General features: G+C 34.9%; 1 pseudogene; it reads left to right on the top strand.

Moving 5' to 3' along the window:
* The first annotated feature begins 11,345 nt into the window (after nucleotides 1-11,345).
* LOC145241645 (5S ribosomal RNA) lies at nucleotides 11,346-11,462 on the top strand (annotated as a pseudogene).
* Nucleotides 11,463-11,691: the final 229 nt, after the last annotated feature.

The raw sequence follows: 11,691 nt of genomic DNA, 5'->3' as shown, positions 1-11,691 counted from the left end.
TATATCGATGTTTTTATATAAAAATTAATGTTATAAAAAATTGCAAATAAAATTTATTTTAGATGATTTTTTTTTGTTTTTTGTTTTTTTGTTTGCTTATAGGGAAAATGGAAACCTATTTTTCTGTAAAGTTTACAAGAAAAATATGGAAACCTTTTTTATTTTGTAAAGTTTACCAAATGTAAAAGAATATTTTTTTACTAAAAGAAAGTTTTGCGTTTTATCCGTTTCCGTCCATAGACAAGTGAAAGCACATTTAAATAAAAACTTTTTGTAAATATTTTTTGTTTTGAATAGTAACAGTTTTAAAAAAGATTTATATCTCTTGGCAAGGCTTTTAGATCGTCTTTATTCAATATACGGTTAAGCCTACGTCAACTAACGCTATTATTATCTAATAGTAACATACTGCATAGAAGCAAAAACTAAACCTTATACAAAATGGCAAGTTTTAGTCTTGATTTTCTTAATGGATATTTTTAGCATAATTGGCTTTAGAAATCTACACTTTATATTACATTCAAGAATATGACAGACGGTACATATTAACTACTTCCCACCTCAGCAAGATGTGACACAAGGTCGGAAAGTGGTGATGTCCATCCAGCGCTTCTAAAGGAGAGGCACTCTAGCCTATCAAAATTTCCCTGGGTGTCCCCATCGGTATTCTCTGTAGGGGCGCCTCAGACAACAAGCGACAAACTTGTCTCACCCGAAAGTCAGGTGGTAAGACCTGAGAGGGTGGAACTCCTAGGTTATACCCAGGTGGCTTACCTCAGTCTTGTCGGGATGATTGTCAAGAACGGATTCTTGACTGGTACTTTCTACTCAGCCTCCATGCAACCGAATCAACAAAGAGACTCGTCCTCCAACATAAAAAATATCAGACGATGTATGCGCACAGCACAATCACAACCCGAACGCAACAATGTTTTCCATTAGCAGTAGAGTCTCATAGGTGTCGTCGTTGCGATGAGCGACAGTTCTCAGTCGTTTTTTTTTTTGTTTGTTTGTTTTTTTTGTGTGTGTGTGCTTATACTTAATTCGCGTTTTTTTTTTGTTTTCTTTTTGTTTTGTTTTTTTGTTTTTTTTTTCATAAATTTTGGAAAGACTACCGACATTAAACTTAAGGATTTTAAAATGTACATATAAAAGGAAAGAATGAAATAAAAAGACTTACGTATTATTTTTTATTTTATCGGCAATATTTAGAAGCATCAATATTTAGAAGCATCAATAACTTGGGAGTGCCGTAGTCCCACAGTCCTGCGCACGAGTCGCCACTGCATATCGGCATTCTCTAGTAGGAGTGTCTCAGACACTAAGCAGTAGTACTCTACTCAAAAGACGGGCGAACACGCGCTGGGGGTGATCTCTTACAACTGCACAAGATCAACAGTTGTACCTTAGCCAACAGTTATTTCAATAATGGCCTAGATTCTGTTGTTTTTGGTAAAGTAAAAAAATACCGGTTGATTAAATTTTTTAAATTCCAGCTCAGGATTTTTACTATGCCCCCCCCCCTCCAATCAACAGAGATTAGAAAATTCCTGTAATAATCTGTTCTCTTTTGGTTTTGCGGTGGGGATCAAGTTCTGTGCAGTTCTAGGAGGTTCACCCTCCCAAGATTTGCCTCCTCTCTTTGGGACCCTGCGCCATAAAGTAGAGATTAAGTTAACTAGTATGCATTTTGGCTAGGGTTACACAAGTGCATATCAGGATAACCTTACGACAAACAGAAATAGACCCACCTGCGGCTGGTGTGATTGAAGCGGACAGGTCAAGGGTTACATCCCTAGACAAAACGCAGTAGAAATGCATTTAAGTTAAATGTTATTACATAGAAATCCCCTTTTGATTACCTGACATTATCTGACGACCTGTATGAAATATCCCACAAATTAAAATATCTAATAAACTTGATTATATATATGTCTACAAGGTAAGCTGTTTCTTCCAAACAGCAATATCTTCTGTTGGTCTTGCTATTGTTCCGATAGCAAATATTATTCACAAATGACGTCACATGATCGGGCAATACGACAAAATTTTGAGGCGGTCGGACTGGAAATCATGAGAATATAAATAAAATTGAAGTGAATATTGCCTCGAGACTCTGCGTACGTCAATCATTTTAAGGCTGTGATGACATTAAGTAAGAAATAATTTACGTGATCTCTCCCCTAAAAGAACAAACTCTTTCAATAAAACCTTTGAAATCCCAGCAAGTCTCTATTATATTTCCACTTATGGGTAGACTTGTTTTGAGTTAAACAAGAGAGCAATGGCCACGCACAGAAAAGCGACAATAAGTATGAAAGACACGATCACGGCGCACGCATGTAAAAAGACTTTGTTTTGTTGATTGTTTCTTGTGGATTCACTTGCGATAACACACATGTGCACCTTACGCGGTTGTTGGAAACGATATGTGGAACTGCTCGTCTAATGCTTGCAGTTTGTATAGTGTTACAGATTTGCATTCAATAACAAACTTTTTTTGGATCATGATGTATAAAACGAAAGACCTTCCCTTAGAAGTGCGGAAACGCCACAATATCTAATAAGCTGTGTCATTATTGTGTAGAATGATTCTCCTTCGGTGTTTTCATTCATTTATGGCTCCACATTTTCAAAATGGTTCCTCTTGGTGATATTCTTGAAATAAGGGAAGAGAAAAAGTTAGATGGGACAAGAGCAGATGAATAAAAATGTTCTTCTAGTGCGGCAATTTTATTTTCAACCAATGGCAGCCAAATGATTTGGGTCTGCGAGCAGGTTCAGTATCGTAGTAAATTAACTCCCTCTAATTTCTGTCTTTTCAAAATATTTGCAGAAATCTAATATTATAATTATTTATTTCTAATACATCAGATACAATGATAATATAATTTACTTCTTTCTCTTTCGCCCTTAACTCACGTGTAGTGAGTTAAGGGCGAAAGAGAAAGAAGTAAATTTTATTATCATTGTATCTGATGTATTAGAAATAAATAATTATAATATAGTACACACAAAAAATAAACAATTATAATATAGTACACACAAAAAGCGAAAAAAAACGGAAAATAAACTTTGAAAGGTACAAATGGAAAATAAAATAAAAAAGGGGAATTGTGAAAAAGAAGTAAATAAAAATGTTAGGAGAAAAAGACAAGGAAAGCAAATAAAAGACAGAATGAAAGTCAAACAACGTAAAAAATTTTCAAAAGAAAAGCAAAAAAAGAAAGAGAAAAGAAAAAAAAGAAAAAGAAAAGCAAAAAAAGATAAAGAAAAGAAAAAAAAGATAAAGAAAAGCAAAAAAAGAAAGAGAAAAGAAAAAAAAGAAAAAGAAAAGCAAAAAAAAGATAAAGAAAAGCAAAAAAAGATAAAGAAAAGCAAAAAAAGAAAGAGAAAAGAAAAAAAAGAAAAAGAAAAGCAAAAAAAAGATAAAGAAAAGAAAAAAAAGATAAAGAAAAGCAAAAAAAGAAAGAGAAAAGAAAAAAAAGAAAAAGAAAAGCAAAAAAAAGATAAAGAAAAGCAAAAAAAGATAAAGAAAAGCAAAAAAAGAAAGAGAAAAGAAAAAAAAGAAAAAGAAAAGCAAAAAAAGATAAAGAAAAGCAAAAAAAGAAAGAGAAAAGAAAAAAAAGAAAAAGAAAAGCAAAAAAAGATAAAGAAAAGAAAAAAAAGATAAAGAAAAGCAAAAAAAGAAAGAGAAAAGAAAAAAAAGAAAAAGAAAAGCAAAAAAAAGATAAAGAAAAGCAAAAAAAGATAAAGAAAAGCAAAAAAAGAAAGAGAAAAGAAAAAAAAGAAAAAGAAAAGCAAAAAAAAGATAAAGAAAAGAAAAAAAAGATAAAGAAAAGCAAAAAAAGAAAGAGAAAAGAAAAAAAAAGAAAAAGAAAAGCAAAAAAAAGATAAAGAAAAGCAAAAAAAGATAAAGAAAAGCAAAAAAAGAAAGAGAAAAGAAAAAAAAGAAAAAGAAAAGCAAAAAAAGATAAAGAAAAGCAAAAAAAGATAAAGAAAAGCAAAAAAAGAAAGAGAAAAGAAAAAAAAGAAAAAGAAAAGCAAAAAAAAGATAAAGAAAAGCAAAAAAAGATAAAGAAAAGCAAAAAAAGAAAGAGAAAAGAAAAAAAAGAAAAAGAAAAGCAAAAAAAAAGATAAAGAAAAGAAAAAAAAGATAAAGAAAAGCAAAAAAAGAAAGAGAAAAGAAAAAAAAGAAAAAGAAAAGCAAAAAAAAGATAAAGAAAAGAAAAAAAAGATAAAGAAAAGCAAAAAAAGAAAGAGAAAAGAAAAAAAAGAAAAAGAAAAGCAAAAAAAAGATAAAGAAAAGAAAAAAAAGATAAAGAAAAGCAAAAAAAGAAAGAGAAAAGAAAAAAAAGAAAAAGAAAAGCAAAAAAAGATAAAGAAAAGCAAAAAAAGATAAAGAAAAGCAAAAAAAGAAAGAGAAAAGAAAAAAAAGAAAAAGAAAAGCAAAAAAAGATAAAGAAAAGCAAAAAAAGATAAAGAAAAGCAAAAAAAGAAAGAGAAAAGAAAAAAAAGAAAAAGAAAAGCAAAAAAAAGATAAAGAAAAGAAAAAAAAGATAAAGAAAAGCAAAAAAAGAAAGAGAAAAGAAAAAAAAGAAAAAGAAAAGCAAAAAAAAGATAAAGAAAAGCAAAAAAAGATAAAGAAAAGCAAAAAAAGAAAGAGAAAAGAAAAAAAAGAAAAAGAAAAGCAAAAAAAGATAAAGAAAAGCAAAAAAAGAAAGAGAAAAGCAAAAAAATGTGGAAAACGAATTAAAACGGGAAGAAACGAAAAAATTAAAAAGAAAAAAAAACAAAGAAATATATAAAATTCAAGTTTATAAAAATAAAGATCATAGAAAATGAAATCAAACGTTTGAGGTAAGTTTTAAGTAAAGTTAAGGGAAGTTTTTGAAACAAGTGTCCCAAATCAATAACGAGAAATGATTTATTCAATTTTTATTTCACAAAAAAAAAAAAAAATGAATAAATAATTTCACTGTTAAAAATTCCCACACATAACTTGACCCAAGTATTATTTCTATGTTGTATTTTTCTAGTCTGTTTGTCTGTTTGTCTGTCTGTTTCACTTTTTCTCAGAAACTACTGCGCCGGTTTAGCTGAAATTGTGCATGAACCTTTGTTATTACATGGTGCAGCGAACCAAGTATTATGGTATCCGTTCGATGCACCGTTAGATATTGATAGGGATTGATAAATCAAGTCCCACTGTTTCTCGAAAACTACTAGGTTGATCTAGCTGAAATCGTGTAATGGCCTTTGTTATAACGTGAAACAAACTATTATGGTATCCGGTCAATTCACAGTTACGGATTAATAGGGATTCATAGGATTAGTATTTAAGTTCCACTTTTTCTCTGAAATTACTGCGGCGACCTGGGTGAAATTTTTATGAATCTTTGTTATGATAGGTTGCAGCGAACTAATGATTATGGTATCTGTTCGATGCACATTTAGAGATTAATAGGAGTTATAGGGATTAGTGTTTAATGACAAAAATGAGTACAAATTTAATCGTATTACAACCATCAATTTGACATAAAGCATTGATTCTATTTCACGGACTGTAACTTTTGCCCATTTTTGAACGAGTTAAAAAGTATAATCGACATATAATGCTTTATGAGTTTTAAAAAAGTTAATTTTATATCCGAAACAACTCGGAACATTCACACAGATTGAAAGGAGAATAATGGCCAAATGAAAGAATGCAAAAAAAAAATGGTTTACACAATTTAGAAGTCTCATCCTTAAACATGAGGAGGCATCGAGAAATGATACAAAAAATATAGAAATACTCAACTGAGCTGAGGGTCATTGTTCTCTTTGAACTTAATAGCAAATGTTGCTTACCTGATAGATTAGAAATGGTCTAGAAGTGGTTTTCAAAATGATCGTTGTCTTCACAATTCTTGCCCCATTGTCTTCTCTTTACCTCAGCGGTTGGCTATTTTTTTTTTTTTTTCTTTTGCTCTCAACAAGTAATAATAAAATCAAATAAGATGGTTGTGTTTCCGAAGTCAGTAATAGGATTGAAATAATAATATTTATGTTCACTTTTATTGTACTAATCACTACGTGTACAAGTCATGCTGCAAGAAGGATTATTTAGATACAAGACGATGACATCACATCAATAGATTCTTGTGAAAAATGTAATGCTAGACACAGAGGAAAACACAAAAAGAAAAAAGAGAATATTATAAACCTATCTTCAATTGCAAGCACGTGAAAGTATCTTTACTTATATATAAAAGGCACATTGTGTGTACGTCTGTGTGTACGTCTGTGTGTATGTCTGTGTGTACGTCTGTGAGTATGTCTGTGTGTATGTGTGTATGTGTGTGTATGTGTGTGTGTTTGTGTGTATGTGTGTAAGTTAGTTCCCTATAGAATTCAAAACGGCTGGGCTGATTTTTTTAAATGCTACACAAATGTACTTTATATGTCTGGGAATGTTCTTAGATAGATTTTGTATCGTAATGCTTCCAATAAGTATCGAAAATTGATAATTAAGAAAATACCATTAAATAAGGGACTGTCTGATTTTGACCAAAGTTAACACTTTTATACAGCCTAATATCACAAGTGCATTTGAGAAGTTTTATCACTTAAAAAGTAGAAGGGCCCAGCGTGCATGCTCGAAATTAATGGTTCTGTTTAAAGCACAATTGAACTATAATACTTGACTTTTGGATTTTAAAATTAATTCGAGCAAAAATAAAATAATTTTATAAAATCAACAGTAAGTTCTCTACAGTGAAATAAAGACTACAATGTTTTGTGAGCTACATCCTTCTTAGATAAGAGAAAAATCCAGGTTGTCCTCGATGATCGTACATCTAAACAATATGATATAAATGCGGGAGTGCCTCAGGGGTCTATCGTTGGACCTCTATTATTCCTAATATTCATAAATGACCTCCCTGACAAAATTGTCTGTGAGATGGGTATATATGCTGATGACACCACGCTCTATAACAGACACGACAGGAAAACAAAGGAACACAAATCTAAAGAAATGGCAGAAACACTAGAGGAAGACCTCCAATCTGTAGTGGAATGGGGACAAAAGTGGATGGTCGCATTCAATGCTGTCAAGACTAAACTAGTTTCATTCAATAATTACAAGAAACCCTCTCTACCACCCATATCAATGGTCAACGACTCTTTATCTGAGAGTCCATCTTTCAAACTCCTTGGCCTAACGTTCACAGGAAACATGAGTTGGAACAATTACATTGAAGGCATTGCCAGGGCCGCTGCAAGAAAGGTGGGCTCTCTCTACCGTGCTAGAAAACTACTAACACCCGAAAGTATCCTGTACCTCTATAAGGCCACCATTCGCCCATGTATGGAGTATTGCTGCCACATCTGGGCTGGTGCATCAGCTACTAGTCTCTCGCTCCTTGACAAGGTTCAAAAGAGAGTCGCAAACCTGATAGGCCATGAACTGGCATCTAAGCTTCAGCCTCTGTCCCATCGACGAAATGTTGCATCCCTCTGCCTTTTCTACAAGTATTTTAATGGTGAATGCTCTGACGAACTGCAATCACTTGTGCCCCCACGACGTGAGCATCCTCGACAAACCCGACAGGCTGCTAAATCCCACCCTCACACTGTAGAGATCCCTAGATGTAAAAGATCTTTTTACTCCAATAGTTTCTTCCCCAGAACCGCTAGACTCTGGAATTCCATTCCAGGTCCCTGCTTCCCCAACAGTACTGACGTGCAGAAGTTCAAGTGTAACATGAACCGACACCTTGCTGCCCAAATCCCTACATAGTACCCCAGTAGTTGTTGCCCCTGATAGTAGCCCCCTACACCAAAGTGGCAATTTGCCTTGTTTGGGGTGAAAATGTAATTAAAAAAAAAAAAAATACTAGAGGACGACCTCCAATCTGTAGAGGAATGGGGACAAAAATGGATGGTCACATTCAATGCTGCCAAGACTAAACTGGTTTCCTTCAATAACTACAAGAAACCTTCTCTACCACCAATAGCAATGGCCAATGACTCTTTATCTGAAAGTACATATTTCAAAATCCTCGGCCTAACGTTCACAGGAAACATGCGTTGGAACAATTACATTGAGAGCATTGCCAGGACACCTGCGAAAAAGGTAGATTCTCTACCATGTTAGAAAGTTACTAACACCCGAAAGTATCCTGTACCTCGATAAGGCCACCATTCGTCCATGTATGGAGTATTGTTGTCATATTTGAGCTGGTGCATCTGCTACTAGTGTCTCACTCCTAGACAAGGTTCAAAAGAGAGTCGCCAACCTGATAGGTCCTGAACTGTTATCTAAGCTTCCGCCTCTGTCCCATCGAGGAAATGTAGCATCCCTCTGCCTGTTCTACAAGTACTTTAACGGTGAATGCTCCAATGAACTGCAAGCACGTGTACCCCCTCGACGTAAATACCCTCGACAAACCCGACAAGCAGCAAAATCCCACCCCTTCACAGTTGAGATCCCTAGGTGTAAGAGAGCCTTCTACTCCAGTTGTTTCTTCCCCAGAACTGCTAGACTTTGGAATTCCCTTCCAGATCCCTGCTTTCCCAACTGTACTGACATGCAGAAGTTCAAGTGTAACGTGAACCGACATCTTGCTGCTAAAATCCCTACATAGTACTCCTGTAACTTAGGTTCTTGATAGTAGCCCCTTACATCAAAGTGGCAGTGTGCCTTGTTTGGTGTGAAAATGTAAAAAAAAATAAATAAATAAAAATAATCAGTGCGGGAAGGCATGTGAGCTCCCTCTCTGACTTGAGCAGATAATTAATCGATTTGATTGACAAATGGCCAATTTCGATGAGAATAAAAGCATTGTTAATGTGGAGAATTAATTGATCCTCATTCAATCCTGGACAACGTCAGGTCTCCCTGCTAGTTTGCAATATAAATCCAAAGTATTTTCATGTACAACTCGGGTATGTGGACATTGATTAACACATCATAATACAACATTGCTACTTTTCAGGGAAACCTTTTTCGTGGAAATCACTCCAGACAAGACATAAAGCCACTTGATGTAAGAACCTAACAAGAACGGAACATCATTATCGCAAGGACAGGTTTAGTGGTCTTCATACATTCACTGTTTTCATATTACATTGTCATACAGCTTTGTTTTATTCGAGTAAACATTTTGCTGCCTTTAAAATTCTTGCATCGTAAGTTTCCTTTTCGTCTTCGTGCATATAATTAATTTAGTGAATATGTTAAACTATTTTCTGATGCACAAAATAGATTTAAGCAACGTCGTTCTACTGCAAATATACAGTCATTTCTGGATGCATACCATACACTGAAGAAGGCGGGTGAAGCTACAACGGCAGTGCTTGGTGTATCGAAGACCTTTAACAAAATCTGGCATGAACAAATACTTCCGCGGAATGTGCTCCGACGAACTTATAGCGCTTATCGCCGTTCAACGAAACTAATTCTAGCCACACCGATTAGCAGCAAAATCACACCTCTTCATTGTAAAGATCCCTGGATGTCGGAAAACTTTTTTATTCTCATAATTTCTATCCTTGGAGCTTGTCTCCTCTAACTACAACTCAGTTCGTCACACTATTTCTCACTTTTACAAAGACGAAACAAATGCACTAATATATCACTAAAAAATAAACGCAGATTATGATAATGGTCATTTTTTTATGAATAGTTTTTGTGTTTTTTATTTTTTTTGTTGTTAATGTGTTAGTCATATTATTTGTGTTTGAAACGAGAGTTTTTTATGTCGAGACCACAATCCCCCCCCCCCACGTTTTACCGCTAAAGAAAGTATTTAACTGCTGGCGCATTCTTCTTTCTATATATGTGATGCGTTCAATAAATTTTCAGACTGTTTGTTGCAGCAATTTAAAATTGTCTGTGTGTATATGTGCATTGAAAATTCACTATGTTATTACTATCCATCTTATAAAAATGACTGACTAATTTTTATGCTTACAGGTTCAAATGAACAGCTACAGCAGGAATTGGAATACACCCTACTAAAGGCTAATCGTCACAGCTGGTGAATTTCAAAACTGAAATTTGGACGTGAGAACATTTTAGATGAACGATATGCAATAAAATTCTGTTTTAAACTTGGAAAAAACGATACAGAAACGTATGGAATGCTTTGGACTGCTTTTGGGTCATCTTGCATAAATCGAGCATTAGTCTGTGAGTGGTATAAGAGATTCAAGGAAGGCCGAGAGTCTATGAGAGTTGATGAGATGTGTGGGAAGAGTAAGGAAGTAAGAACACAAGAGTTGATTGGCCAAATAAAGAATTACATGGATAATGGCCGTCATGTGTGGAACTGTACACACAATTATTCGCGAGAAACTGAAGAGGTGGAAGTTCACAACTCCATCTTTGTCACAGATTATTTGATCAAGATGGCCGTCAAAATAGTTCCTCACCCTTTCTATAGTCCAGACTTTGCTCCCTGTGGCTTTTGGTTATTCTCTCAACTCAAGAAAACTGTCTTTATGAGACAAGTGAAGAGATGAAAGAGTCTGTGACGAGGATCATTGACATGCTCACACAAGAGGACTTCCATGGGGGCTTCTAGAAGTTGTTGGAACGATACAACAAATGCACTGCAGCCGGAGAAGATTACTTCGATGAGGAAGTAGAGTTTCATGCGTGTACTATCAATAAAAGGGCTCATGCAAAAAAAGTCTGGAAACTTATTGAAGGCTCTTCATAATAGCCAAATGCATCCTAAGATGGAGTACTATTGACACCTACTCAGACTATCGTTTCTTAAATTGACAGGATACAAAACCAACTTTGAAATCTTAGGGCGAAGCCCTGTTCTTCTACTCACTGCCCATTCTCACAGAAATGTTTCTAGTCTCTCTCTCTCTCTCTCTCTCTCTCTCTCTCTCTCTCTGCTGTGTTGTTATTTTCATGTCAAATGCTTGACTGAGCTCTGATCTATGGCCCCTCGTGTAAAACATTCATGACAAACTACAACAATTGTTAATAGTTTCTCTTTCGCTCTCCCTTTCTATCTATCTATCTATCTATCTATCTATCTATCTCTATGTTCACTAACCTAAAACCAAATGAAACCTCCATGAACAAAGTTTCTTTCACGGAACTGTTCGTCAGTGGAATACGATGCCAGGCATTTTTTTTTTTTTTTTTTTTTGCTTTCAGCTGACAACATGGTCGTCTTTGAACTTGTAGCATTTGTTCCCCCTCGACGTAAATTCCTCTGCCTAAATCGACAAGCAGCAAAATCCCATCCCTTCATCGAGCAATTGCTTCTCAGCTGACTGCAACATGGTCGTTTTCAATTCCAATGTAAACAAATTCTTGTTGAGCAGCCCTTAAATAGTACGGCACAATCACGTTGACACACCGGTTCTCACCAGATCACCGAAGTTAAGCAACGTTGAGCCTGGCCAGTACCAGATGGGTGACCATTTGGGAAGGCTAGGTGCTGTATGTACCTTCTGGGAAGGCTGAGCGTGGGGCCAGCACCCTCACCCTGTAAAAAGAACCGCTCGCTACAAAAGCATCTACAAAAGTTGTTGATGGCCTATGACCCTCCCCCAGAGGCTCAAGGACTATGGAGCCCTTAAATAATAAGACCTCCATTATCATTAGCAATTATTTCCGTGTTGTCTCACCGTCCACTTGAAACTCATTTGACCCTTATCCTCGAGTGGCATTTGGGC

This window comes from Euprymna scolopes, chromosome 2 (assembly GCF_053919585.1).
Source record: "Euprymna scolopes isolate OS-2025 chromosome 2, ASM5391958v1, whole genome shotgun sequence".
Taxonomy (NCBI): domain Eukaryota; kingdom Metazoa; phylum Mollusca; class Cephalopoda; order Sepiida; family Sepiolidae; genus Euprymna; species Euprymna scolopes.
This window is presented reverse-complemented; position numbering and strand designations above follow the sequence as displayed.